Source organism: Meriones unguiculatus, chromosome 2, assembly GCF_030254825.1.
Source record: "Meriones unguiculatus strain TT.TT164.6M chromosome 2, Bangor_MerUng_6.1, whole genome shotgun sequence".
NCBI lineage: Eukaryota > Metazoa > Chordata > Mammalia > Rodentia > Muridae > Meriones > Meriones unguiculatus.
The window spans coordinates 9,006,563-9,021,165 of NC_083350.1; the positions used below are offsets into that span (position 1 = coordinate 9,006,563).

The 14,603-nt window shown below is 39.3% G+C and overlaps 1 protein-coding gene across 2 annotated transcripts in view; it reads left to right on the forward strand.

Annotated features, from left to right (window-relative positions):
• Atp9b (ATPase phospholipid transporting 9B (putative)) overlaps window positions 1–14,603 on the forward strand; it is a 220,528-nt gene that overhangs the window by 25,368 nt on the left and 180,557 nt on the right. The gene's annotated exons all lie outside the window — the stretch shown is intronic.

Genomic DNA, 14,603 nt, shown 5'->3' on the forward strand with positions numbered 1-14,603 from the left:
GAACATGCTGAGTTTTGTGACTAACTCCCGCCCGTGAGTCCTATAAGTGTGCTCTTAGTGCACTGCTGGCAGAGCTGCAGGTGTGCAGGCCCTCCTGCTGGGCTCTTACGCGCCTGTCCTTGGGCAGAGCGGCCTGCCTGCTCCTCCCTGTTCCCTGTAGCTGCTCGGAGCCATGCTGCTTGGCTCTGTCGCTTTACTTTCGTGACACTCAGCGGATGTGAAAGCTTGAAGCTATTTCGCTGCAGGCCAGTTTCTGATTGCTCGCCCAATGTATAATGGTTTTTGAAAGGCTGGCAATGGTCTACCTCTTTTAGATATTGTCTCTCTTCATAGTTTTATACGATTTGTTGATTGTTTTGGTTACCCTTTTTTGTTAGATCAGCGGTTCTCAGTGGGTCGTGACCCTTTTGGGGGTAAAACACCCTTTTACATTGGTTGCCTGAGATCATTGGAAAACAGATATTTATAGCAGAAGCGAAATTATAGTTATAACGTAGCAACAAAAATGCTTTTACAGATGTGATCTGATAGACTAAGATCAGAAGGAAGGAGAGGAGGACCTCCCCTTATCAGTGGACTTGGGAAGGGGCATGCGTGAAGAGGGGGAAGGGAGGATGGGGCCGGGAGGGGAGGAAGGAGGACCTTATGGGGGGATACAAAGTAAATAAACTCTAATTAATAAAAATAAATAATTAAAAAATGATTTTACAGTTGGGGGTCACTGCAACATAAGGAATGGCATTTAAAGATGTTCAGCATCAGGAAGGTTGAGAACCACTGGGTTAGATAATAACAGGCAATACAACAGATAAAATTATTCCCTTTGTGCAAGAGGCTGAAGTGCTCAGTGTAGGATTTCAAATCCTGCTATTATACAGGCAGTTCTACTGGTCTGCCCTCACGGACCTAGCAACTGCTTATGTCATCAACTGCTTCCACCAGATGCACCAGGCCTGTGCTGCGAATGTAAGGCCTGCCAGCCACCCCAGATCTCTCTTTCCTCTGCATTCTTCTCTCTGCATGTGCTAGTGCACCCTCTTTCTTTTTGCATTTCTCTCTCTCTCTGCATGTGCATTCTCTCTCTCTGCTCCCACTTTCTATCTCCCTGTCTGCATGTTCCCTGGTCTCATTCTCTGAAACCAGTGAATCTGCCAGAGAGCTGCACCCAGTGAACCTGGTTTTATGCTTTGAATTTGGCTTAAATTGGCTTATTTTGACTGCAGAGAAAAATCTACTGCTCAGGTGTCCCAAACATGTGACCTTCAGAGTGGTCTGCTCTTAAGGTTATCCATGCTTACTTGTGTAGGCCCCTTTTACAACTGGAGACCTTCCAGTGAGGTCATACAGCTGAAGGAGCCCTTACTCCAGGTCAGGTCTAATGCTCATCATTAGTAAAGTCATGCTGAGGTATTGTTAATGATGGGCAGCCCACAAAGCCATAACAGTAGGGTAGACTTGCAGAATGACAGTAACATTCCTTATTTGTATGGAATATAAATACAAAAATCCTGAACAAGTGAATACATATTTCACTTGCTAAATAAATTCAGTTCAAGGCGCCTTGGCACTGACCTGGGGGAAAAAGTGACGTGGCACACTTCTACTGTACCATAAAAATCTGTCTTGGGCCAGCCCTTTGGAGGGTTGTCATTGCATATTGAAGACTTTTTAAATGAGCATATCATTTTAAAGGGATTTATTCTTAGAAAGACATAGTGATTGGTAAGACAAAAAATGCTTATTGTTATTTTTGAGTAAGTTTTAAAATAAAACTGCAAAGGTATGAAACTAGAATGAAGCCCACAATAGGGGTCAGAGAGATGTTGAGGATAATGGGGAGAGCAGAAGGGCACATAAGACATGACAGCAGAGATGAAGCTATAGAGAGAGGGTGGAGGAGTACAAGATAGGGGTGCGGTATACAGAAGGGTAAGAGCCTGGGAGAAAAATAAAGAGACAGATTTTCTTTGAAACAGTTATTCATGCTAATTAAACACTGTATATGCTAATGAAAAATGTTAAAGTGTGTGTAGAATGAATACACAGTTCTTTTGATCAGCTCTTTTGTGTCCAGCACTATTGTAGGCAATGTTGATACAACAGTGAACAAACTAGACAAGATTCTATCCTAATAGAACTTGAATTGTCAGGAAAAGACAGTCTAGAAGCAAATACATAGTGCCAGATTTTGTAATCATGGCTGAAAATAAGGAAATATAAAACAGGATAAAGAGTAGGGGAAGATAGGAGTAGTTTTAGATAAGATGGAAGGGAAGGTGTTTTGGAGGGAGTGGCAATTGAATGACAACACAATTGGCCTTGTACAGAATAGGGAAAGAAGGTTTCAGGCTGAAGGCACAGCAGTTGCATGTGTGACATACTCCAGGGCATGAGCATGCTATCCTGTAAGGAGGGTGTGGAAAAGAGGATACAGTGATAGGAAAGGCTAATAGAGGGGGAAGGGGTAAACCCCTCCCTGCTGTGAACATGTGCCTACTATAGGGGGACAGTATGGATAAGGGGACAGTACCTGCGATTTGGGAGAACATTAGTGAGTTGGACAGGGTGGTTAGGATTTTACTCTCGATGAATATGAATCAGTGTGTATGTAGACATAAAAAGGTGAAGAGTGGTTTCAGGTAAGTGGCTGTGATGGTAAATATTGATTGCTGTATGCCCTGGAGGTTAGAAAAGCAGAGGTATTTGTGAGACAATTAGAATTAGATCATAGGGGCTCTGATTGAATCTGTGGTTTAGTTCCTTGGTAGACTCAGAATTTGAATAGGCTATTGAAAAGGCAGGGCCCAGATGGAGGAAGTAGGACAATCAGGGTGTGACCTTGCCAACCATATCTTGCCCTGGCTACTTCTTGGCCATCATGACCTGAGTAGTTCTGCCCTCTTTGTTGTGATGGACTGACACCAAGAGCTAAAACACAAAGATAAACTTTTCTTTGTCTAAGTTGTCTGTGTCAGATGTATCTTCTTGGAGATGTAAATGTAACTGCTACAATAGTATGGAGAGGACTGTAGATGACTTTCTTCCTCCCACCCACTAGAGGGATCTTTTGAATTGACTTTCGTAATTTTCTTGTATTTTGTTGTAATTTTCTGCATTTCTTAGTAACTTTTAGGACTCTGGAATATATCATTAAAAATAGTATGCACTATTGTCTTGCGTTCTTTAAAAATATTTTATTTAAGTTACCTTACTTTGGATCCTATTGTAACATATTTTTCTGGCCTAATATAGATTTATGAAATTGGTCCGTGTTTGTACATGTGTATCTACTTCATCTTTCATTTCTCTATTTTTTAAAAATAAGCTGTCATTACACCTTGTCAATTCTCTTGATAGGTTTTTTCCTAAATTTTTGCCAGTAGAGATTGTTGTAATCAATAATTCATTTATTCATAACTCCTTAGTGCATTTAGAAAACATGTATGCTACATACTTCCTAGGAGTTTATCTTAAATGATTTGTTTATTTATTTATTTATTTTTGAGACTGTCCTCAGTATGTAGCCCTAGGTGGCTTGTAATTCACTACCTAGACTATTCCAAACTCACAGACTTCTGCCTGCCTCCATCTCCCAGTGCTAAGATGAAAGGTCTGCATGGCTTAATCTCTGCTTTTTGATGAAGGCAGTATAACATTAAAAACACTGCAAAACAGAAAAAGTATTTGCTAATACTAGAGCAACTGTGTATTTGATTTTAATGTGTGTATTTCTCACTTTTTCTATAGTTTTGCTTACCATTTAAATATTATTTTAATTTAGATTAAAATTTATTTTAAGTTTAAGCAGTGATAGTCTGAGAATATAAATTCTTAAAAACCTGAAGCTAGGTATATTCAGTCATGCTTTGCTCTTGCACTTTGCCTTTATTGTTAACTCTGATTTCACTGTTTTTTTGTTTTGTTTTTTTTTTTTAATTGCTTTTGGTTGATCAGCTTTCCTTGTGTATCCCTGGCTGGTTTGGAACTTGCTACATAGACTAGGCTGGCCTCAATCTTCCAACAGGTTCTTTAGGTTTTATACAAAAAAAAGAAAATGCTTATCCTTTAGATATTTTATGAGGAAATTTATTTGATCTTTTCATAAAGTTGGTTATTTTGGCCATGCTTTGAATAGTGTATATTTGTATGTATGTGTGTGTGTGAATTTTCAGATACAGTTTTGTTTTTGAAGGGCTTTATGATTTTTTGGCATTGTGAGACTAATTGTATTTATAAATATTTTTCCATTTTTTTATTAATTTTTTTTATTAATCACAGTTTATTCACTTTATATCCCAGCTGTAGTCCCTTCCCTTGTCCCCTTCCCAGTCCTACCCTCCCTCCTTCTTTTCCTCTACCCTCCCTCCCTCTTTTCCTCCTATGCCCCTCCCCAAGTCCACTACTAGGGGGGTCCTCCTCCCCTTCCATCTGACTCTAGCTTATCAGGTCTCATCAGGACTGGCTGGCTGCCTTCTCTTCCTCTGTGGCCTGGTAAGGCTTCTCCTCCCTCAGGGGAAGGTGATTAAAGAGCCAGCTACTGAGTTCATATCAAAGACAGTCTCTGTTCCAGTTTCTAGGGAACCTACTTGGACATTGAGCTTCCAAGGGCTACATCTGTGCAGGGGTTCTAGGTTATCTCCATGCATGGTCCTTGTTTGGAGTATCAGTCTCAGAAAAGACCCTGTGCCCAGATATTTTAGTTCTGTTCTTCTTTTGGAGCTCCAGTCCCCTCCAGGTCTTTCTATCTCCCCCTTCTTTCATAAGAGTCCCTGCACTCTGCCCAATGTTGGCTATGAGTCTCAGCATCTTCTGTGGTACCTTGCTGGGTAGAGTCTTTCAGAGGCCCTCTGTGGTAAGCTCCTGTCCTGCAAAAAACCTACACATACATAGATAATTATTTTAATATGGGGCCATGTCATTGTTCATGTAAGGAGTAGAAGTGAAATGCCCCTTTTTGTTTGACTTCTGACAGGTCTTAAATTCTGGTGTCAAAGATCTGAGAACTGAACTATTTTTGTGATGTTTTCTTCTGTTTTTTTATTTTGGAGAGATAAGGGTGACTACTTATGAATGTTTGTGCTATTTACATGTATCTTAACATTTGATTTAGCAGAAATCTAAAAGAGTGAACACATAGTTTCATCTTCAAATCCAAGAAACAGGCTTCTGTAATGTTATCTCTGCAATACAAACTCAGCAAATAAATTTAAAAAAATTTAACTATATAGGATTTATTTCAGAATTATATGTTAGGGACAATATTTATTATTAAAATCATGTTATTATATGAACTCACAAATAAAAGCATCACACAGCTAGATTAGCCAGTCAGCCAAACACTTGCCCAGTCCCAAACTCTACATCTCAGTGAAATATAATTACAATGGACATTCTAAAACCATGTAGTTTTGCATTTTCACTATTAATTGCAGTTTAATGCACTTATTCACTGATCTAGACCAACAGGTCTATTCAGTGACAGAGTCCTAAGAGGGGTAGTTAGGAGATAAGAGGATTAAAAAAAAAAAAAAAGCCAGGTGTCATGATGCACACCTTTGATCCTAGCACGCAGAGGAGGTCAGAGGAGGCAGAGGTCAGCTTGGTCTACAAATCCAGGACCGTCAAGGCTACACAGAGGAACCCTGTCTCGAAAAACAAAGCAACAACAACAAAAACAAAAGAAAAAGGATAAAAAAGGTAGAAAAGTGGGGGCCAGAAGGTCTTGTATAAGCTATGCTTTATGTAAAACAAGTTTATTATGACTCCCACAGCTGGGTGTAGTAGCGCATGCCTGTTATTTCAGCCCTCTCTGAGCTCTCGTATTTATGCTCTCCGAGTCTTCAGAATTAAACTAACTGCAGCCTGCGGAGACCACACCCTTCTCCATGTTGCTCAAGGCTTTTAGCAGTTGTGTCCTTGACCCCAGCCAGGTGTCACCATGTGTGTTCCTGGTTTTAGAAAACAAACTATGTACTTTCTCTATACATCTCAGGAAAGTCTATAGTCGACCTAGCTCTCAACAATCCACTGTAAAAGTAAACACCCTCTCCCCAAACTATGATAAAGTTGAAACTAGAAAAACCATAATGTTTATGACTTCTTTCATGGCTCATGTATCCTTTTGTCTCCATGCTGTCTTTCCTCATTACCTAATTTGACTCCTTTTTGGTCTTCTTTCTAAGTGTTTTGCTCTACCCACACTCACATCTGCTCATGTATATGTATGTATATATATACACACACACACATTTACATCACAGGTTTGTATCTGCATATGAGGGAGAACATAGGTTTGTTTGTTTGTTTGTTTTATGAGTTTGGGTAACCTTGCTTCTTAATATTATAAGTCTGCCCATTTTTTTGATAATTTCATGACTTTTTGTGTTTACAACTGAATAACTATTTTAAAAAATGCCATTATCCCTAATTTTTAGGGAAATGCTATTAAAACTGTTTTGAGATACTACCTCACCCCAGAAAGGATGGTTATGATCAAGAAATCTGTTGACAAATGTTGGAGAGGATGTGGAGAAAGAAGCCCTTACTCACTGTTGCTAGAAGTGCAAATTAATGCATGCAACTATTATGGAAAACATTTTGGAGGTTCCTCAAAAAATGATAAATGGGAGAATGATATGACCCAGCTATTTCACTCCTGGTCATGTTGTCAGAGAACTCCATATCCTATCATAGAGATTCTTGCACATCCATGTTTATTGCTGTTTTTTTTTTTTTTTTTTTTTATGATAGCAATGAAATGGAGGTGATCAAGGTTTCTGTCAACAAGTGAATGGATAATGAAAATTTATAAAATGGAATAACATCCAGCTGTAAAACTTTTTAATTAAAATAGATGAAATCCATAGACATTTGTAAATCTTTTTAGTAAATAAAACTTAAAAACCTTAACAGAAATCTAAAGAATAGATTTTAAAATTTGTATAGACATCTTTTTTAAATGCTTTCTGTCCAGGGCACATTCTCTTTAAACACACATTTGCATTTTGACATCTTTTCTCTGCTTGCTCTCTAATGTTTTCTCAGGTTGCTTAGATTAAGGTATTAGCATTTCTAGATTTCTCTTAGCTGAAAGCCACCAAAACTTTGTTAGAGCTGGTGGTCATAATAGTCTATTGTCCACCAGTTTATAGTAAATAAATTACTTCAAGTGTAGTTAGATAATTTTAAAATGTATTTATTTTATTCATGAATGTGGGTATTTTGTCTGCATGTGTATCCATAGGTCAGAAGAGGGCACTGGATCCTCTGCTGCCATGTGGGTGCTGGGAATCACACCCACGTCCTCTGAAAGAGCAACTAGAGCTTTTAATTGCTGAGTCATGTCTCTGGTCTCCTCAAATTGCAATACTTTAAAAACTAGTATTATCCTTATTTTTGATAATAAATTTCGTTACTCTCAAGCAATGTTATTATTTAGCTCTATCTCTGAACTACTTTCTCTTGTGCTTTTCCATTGGCCCAGAAACATAAACTGAAAATAACGTGATTTATTTTTTTACCATTCTGTGTCAGAATGAAGATTATTTGTAGTCAGTAAGGAGGACTAGATCTGTACTTGGGGAAGAATTCTGTGTGTATTTGTGCACACATATTTATGTGTATGTGTTGTATGAATTATTCATATGCATCTATGTGGGAACCAGAGGTGAAGATTGGGTGTCTTACTCCACCTTGATTCTGGTCCTCATGCTTTCTTGTCAGGTACTTTAATAGCTGAACCCTTCCCCTTCCATCCCCACCCCCACCCTGAGAAGACTCTTTGGTGAGCAAAATATGTCTCTCATACTCAACCTGGATCAAACGGAAGTAAAAGAGCCCAGGAGTAGATACCCAAGAATAGTATAGCCTGGTCTATGGTAGATCTAATTTAGACACTCTTAAGCTGTTTATTTTTATTTTTTCAACATTGGCTGATCTAGCTACATTAGCAGTGTATGAGGGTCCCTTTTGTCCACATCCTTACCAGTTTTTGTTTTTTTGTTTTCCCTTTAATTGAAAATAGATTTTCTTCCCCTCACAAAGTGTATTCTGAGTAAGGTTTTCTCTTCCTTCTACACCTCCTAGGTCTTTCCCACCTGCATTTCCATGTAGATCCACAGGCTTTCTGCCTCATAAGAAAACAAACAGGCACCAGGTGGTAGTTTTACAAGCCTTTAATCCCAGGCAGAGAGAGGAGGATCTCTGGGTTTGAGGCCAGCCTGGTCTACAGAGCAAGTTCTAAAACAGAGAAACTCTATTTCAAAAAAGAAAAAAGGAAGGAAGGAAGGAAGGAACAAGGGAGAGAAAGAGAAAAAAAGAAAGAAGAAAAGAAAAAGAGAAAACAAACAGGTTTCTATGGCATGATAATAAAATATTATAAGATAAAACAAAAACTAACATGCTGGTGTGGACCAAACAGAAGGAAAAGAGCCCAGGAGAAGGCTCATGAAACTAAGGCCCAGTTCTTTTTTTTTTCTTTATTAATTAATTACACTTTATTCACTTTGTATCCCCCCTGTGGTTCTCTCCTTCCTCCAGTCCCAATCCCTCCCCTCCCCCACCCTCTGCATGCATGCCCCTCCCCAAGTCCACTGATAGGGGAGGACTTCTTTTCCTTCCTTCTGATCCTAGTCAATTAGGTCTCATCAGGAGTGGCTGCATTGTCTTCTTTTGTGGCCTGGTAATGCTGCTTCCCCCTCAGGGGGAGGTATTTAAAGAGCAGGTCAGTCAGTTCATGTCAGAGGCAGTCCCTGTTCCTATTACAATGGAACCCACTTGGATACTGAACTGCCATGGGCTACATCTGTGCAGGGGTCTTAGGCTATGTCCATGCATAGTCCTTGGTTGGAGTGTCAGTCTCGGGAAAGACCCCTGTGCTCAGATTTTTTGGTTCTGTTGCTCTCTTTGTGGAGTTCCTGTCCTCTCCAGATCTTATTGTTTCCCACTTCTTTCATAAGATTCCCTGCAGTTTGCCCAAAGGTTGCCCATAAGTCCCAGCATCTGCACTGATAGTCTGCAGGGCAGAGCCTTTCAGAGGTCCTCTGTGTCAGGCTCCTGACTTGTTCCCTCTTTTCTCCTTCTTCTGATGTCCAGCCTCTTTGCCTTTCTGGATAGGAATTGAGCATTTTAGCAAGAGTCCTCCCTCTTGATTAGTTTCTTTAGGTGTACAGATTTTAGTAGGTTTATCCTATATTATATGTCTATATGAGTGAGTATATACCATGTGCCTCTTTCTGCTTCTGGGATAGCTCACTCAGGATGATCTTTTCCAGATTCCACCATATACCTGCAAATTTCATGCTTTCCTTGTTTTTTTTTTATTGCTGAGTAACAGCAATAAAAAACAGCCTACAGATTGGGAAAGGTTCTTTACCAACCCTGTATCTGACAGAGGGCTAATATCCAGTATATATAAAGAACTAAAGAAGTTAAACAGCAAAAAAATCAAGTAATCCAATTAAAAAATGGGGTACAGAGCTAAACAGAGAATTCTCTGCAAAGGAATATCGAATGTCAGAGAAATACTTCAAGAAATGCTCAACCTCATTAGCCATAAGGGAAATGCAATTCAAAACGACCCTAAGATTTCACCTTATACCCATCAGAATGGCTAAGATCAAAAACTCAAGAGACAACACATGCTGGAGAGATTGTGGAGAAAGGGGAACCCTCCTCCGCTGCTGGTGGGAATGTAAACTTGTACAACTACTCTGGAAAGCAATCTGGCACTTTCTCAGACAGCTAGGAATAGCACTTCCTCAAGATCCAGCTATACCACTCCTAAGCATATATCCAAAAGAGGCTCAAGTACACAATAAGGACATTTGCTCAACCATGTTTGTAGCAGCCTTATTTGTAATAGCCAGAAGCTGGAAACAGCCCAGATGTCCCTTAGTAGAGGAATGGATGCACAAATTGTGGTATATCTACACAATGGAGTATTACTCAGCAATAAAAAACAAGGAAATCATGAAATTTTCAGGTAAATGGTGGGATCTGGAAAAGATCATCCAGTTCTTCATACACTTGGGAATCACATCAAAATACTAAACTGAAAGTTACAAGCACACGTACACACATACACACCACACACACATATGCAAAGAACCTGTAAGGTAAAAAGAGAGAAGAAAAACATATAAATAAAATGAAAATAAAAAATAATGGATTAATTTAAAAAGAAGATGATCTCCTGATACAGCATTCTGAGTCAAGGAACCTCCAAAGGCACTTCTGTTGGCTGTCTACTGCTGAACATGCGGCCTCTTTGTAAAAGTAGTTTGTTTTCCCAGTGAGATATCCTTGGAGGAAACTAAATTTTCATTTACATGTGTAGACAGCTTCTGGGTTAGGCATGGAGTCATGTGTCCCCTTCTTCTTTCAACTGTAAGACTCTACTAGTGCAAACAAGTACAGGCCCAGTGCGTGCTGCCTCAGTCTGTGAGTTCATATGGACATTGGTCCTGTTGATTTTGAAGGCCTTCCTTCCTTTGCTGTCCTCATGGCCTCTGGTTCTTACGCTCTGTCTCTTCTTCCTTGGGATTCACTGAGCCCTTTTGTGTGTTTTTGTAAGGTGAGGGGTAGGGTTGGTGAAGACATCCTGTTTAGGGCTGAGTGTTCCAAGGTCTCTTACTGCATAGTGTCTGCCTTTGGGTCACCACTTATTTTCGTCTGCTGTAGGAGGAAGCTTCTTTGATGATGACTAAGGAAGGTGTTGATTTATGAGGATAGCAGAATGATATTAGGAGTCACTTTATTGCTAGTTTTTATTTGTTTGCTTCCTTTTTTTGCATGTTTGGTTTTTATTTTAGAACAGTAGAATTTGGTTTCACCCTATGTATCTGCTTATGTAGTCTTTTTTGGTTATCCAAGACTGTTGGGTTTGGATTCCATGTTGTGGAGTGGGCCTTCAGTCAAATCAGAAATTGGTTGGTTACTCTCACAAACATTATACACCATTGCACTAGTGTATTTTGCAGGCCGAACACCATTGTTGATTAAAGGATTTGTAGCTGGGTTGATGTTCATATTTCAATTTTGGTACCATTAAGAGTACCTTTTTTGTACCAAACATACCAGAACATAGAGGTGAAGGCTTTATATAGGTACCAGCTTGACTACTCCATGTTCGGTAAGCTGTGTGTAGGTGTTGTCTCCAGCAACTAGGACTTGGTATCAGGTTGTGTAAAGCAACCCATAGTTTTGCCAACAGCCTGGTTGTTTGGGGATTCCTAGGGGACCTGTTTGGCCAGCAATTCAATTACATCTAACTCAGTCCCAGTACTGGAAGCTTCATTTAGCGTCAGAGGATGTCCAGTTGGGACTCTGTCTTCCCCATTATTTGGTGATTTCATTTAGATTGCCTTTGTATATGTGTATATTTTAGGAAGTTTCTACTGTGTTAGGTTTTTTTTCATACTATTCCTCCAATGATCCTTAATTTTAGCTGTCTCCCTGTATTCCATCCCTTGTTCCCCTCTTCCTCCTTTCTACTTGATTATCCAGTTCTAGTTCCTTTATTTATCTATATTTTTTCATTTCCCTTTCCTAGAGAGAGCTATCTGTTCCTCCAGTCCCTTACTCTTTACCTAACATTTGTGGCTCTATGGATTATAGCTTGGCTGTCATTGACTTAAAAGCTAATATTCACATATAAGTGAATACATACCATATTTCTCTTCCTGGGTCTGGGTTACCACACTCATTCTGATCTTCCCCCCCCGCCCCCGTGTTTCATCCATTTACCTGCAAATTTCATTTTTTAAGAGCTGAGTAATACTCCATTTTGTAAACTCATTTTCACATTTTCTTTATCCAGTCTAATGTTGAGGGACAGCTAAGTTGTTTCCAGTTCCAAGCAATTATGAATAAAGCTGCTTTGAACATAGTTGATCAAGTGTCTTTGTGACACTTAGTCGTCACATCCTTTGTTGAAGCATCCTTTGGGTATATGCCCAAGAGTGGTATAGCTAGATCTTGAGGTAGACCCATTCCCATCTTCTGGAGGAACCACCACACAGATTTTTCATAGTGGCTGTACAAGTTTGCCCCCCACCAGCAATGGATGAGTGCTCCCTTTACTTCACACACTCACCTGCATGAGCTGTCCCTTGTTTTATTGATCTTAGCCATTCTGATGGGTTTAAGATGAAATCTCAAAGTTGTTTTAATTTGCATTTTCTGATGGCTAAGTGTGTGGAACATTTCTTTAAGTGTTTCTCAGTCATTTGTGTTTCAGCTGTTAAAAACTCTGTTTAGATCTATACCTCATTTTTGAATTGGGTTATTTGTTTTCTTGTTACTTGGTTTTTAAAATTCTTTATATATTTTGGATATTAGTCCTCTACAGGACTTGTAGTTGGTAAAATCTCTCCTCATTCTGTAAGCTACTGCTTTGTCTGCATGACAGATTTCCTTGCCATACAGAAACTTTTCAGTTCCATGAGGACCCATTTGCTAATTGTTGACCTTAGTTCCTGTGCAGTGTTCTGTTCAGAAAGGTTTTCTCTTTACCTGGTTTTATGTTGAAATCCTTGATCCATATGGAGTTGAATTTTGTTCAGATTGATAAGTACAGATCTATGTGCTTTCTTCTATATGCAGCCACTAGTTTGAGCAGCACTAAATGTTTTGAAGATACTATCTTTTGTCAGTGTGTATTTCCGGTTTCTTTATCAAAAACTGGATGTCCATAGATATGTGGATTTATGTCTGCATCTTCAATTTGATTCCAGTTTCTTTTTGTGCCAATACCATGCTGGGTTTTTTGTTGTTGTTATTGTTGTTGTTTGTTTTTTGTTGTTTTTTTTGTTTGTTTTTGTTTTTTGGTTACTATAGCCTAGTAGTACAGCTTGAAATCCCAAGATGGAGCTACCTCTGGTAGGCACACACCTATATGAAGAAAATTGCCCTCTCAAGATCTGTGAAGGATTGTCTTTTTGCTGGGCATGGTAGCTCATGCCTGTAATCCCAGCACTTGGGAGGCAGAGGCAGGTAGATCTCTGTGAGTTCCAGGCCAGCCTGCTCTACAGAGTGAGTCCAGGACAGTCAAGGCTACACAGAGAAACCCTGTCTAGAAAAACAAAAACAAAACAAAACAAAAAAAAAATTGTCTTCTGATTTTGGTAGGGATTGCATTGAATCCATAGATTTGGTAGGATGGCCATTTTTACTGATCTTACTGATCCACAAGCATGGGGGATTTTTTTTCATCTTCTGATCCCTATTTCAAGTTCTTCCGGATCCTGAAGTTTTTATTTTTTATTTTATTTATTATAATATATTCTCTTTGTATCCCAGCTGTAGCTCCCTCCCTGCCCCCTTCCTGTCCTCTCCCAATCATGCTCTCCCTCCTACATCTCCCATGACCCTCTCCAAGTCCACTGATATAGGAGTCTTCCTCCCCTTCTATCTGACCCTAGTCTATCAGGTCTCATTAGTAGTAGCTCTATTGTCTTCCTCAGTGGCCTGGTAAGGCTGATCCCTGATCAGGGTTGGTGATCAAAGAGCCAGCTACTGAGTTCATGTCGGAGACAGCCCCTGTTCCCATTACTGGTTCACTTGGACACTGAGCTGCCATGGTCTACATCTGTGCGGGGGTTCTAGGTTATGTCCATGCATGGTCCTTATTTGGAATATCTGTCTCAGAAAAGACCCCTGTGCCCAGAATTTTTGGTTCTGAGCTCCTTGTGGAGCTCCAGTCCCCTTCAGGTCTTTCTATCTCCCCCTTCTTTCATAAGATTCCCTGCACTCTGCCCAAAGTTTGTTTATGAGTCTCAGCATCTGCTTTGATACCCTGCTGGGTAGAGTCTTTCAGAGGCCCTCTGTGGTAGGCTCCTGCCCTGTTCTCTGTTTTTACCCTCTTCTGATGTCTATTCTGTTTCCCTTTCTGAATGAAGATTGAGCATCTTATCCAGGGTCCTCCTCCTAGTTTAGCTTCTTTAAGTATACAGATTTTAGTATGATTATTGTATATTATATGTCTAATATCCACTTATAAGTGAGTATATACTTCACTCAGGGTGATCTTTTCTATTTCCCACCATTTGCCTGCAGATTTCTTGATTTCTTTGTTTTTAATTGCTAAGCAGTATTCTATTGTGTAAATGTACCACAGTTTCTGTATCCATCAGAATATTTTTATCATACAAGTCTTTTACTTCCTGGATAGAATTACCTCAATATATCTTGTATTATTTGAGGCTATTGTGAAAGATGTTTTTTCCCTGATTTCTTTTTCAATCCATTTGTCATTTGTATGTAGGGAGGCTGCTGATTTTTGTGAGTTAATTTTTGTATCCTGCTAAGTTTGCTAAAAGTTTACTATGTTTTCAGCGTAGGATTTTCTAGTGGAATTTTTAGGGTCATTTAGGTATCCTGTCCTGTCATATGCAAATATAGATACTTTGACTTCTTCCTTTCTGATTTATATCACCTTAATCTCATTGAGTTGTTTTACTGCTGCTCTAGCTAAAACTTCAAATATTGAATAGATGTGGGGATGGTAAACAACTTACATTATTATTGATTTTAGTGGGATTGCTTTGAGTTTCTCTCCATTTAATGATGTTTGCTGTGGGCTTGTAGTAAACTGCCTTTATTAT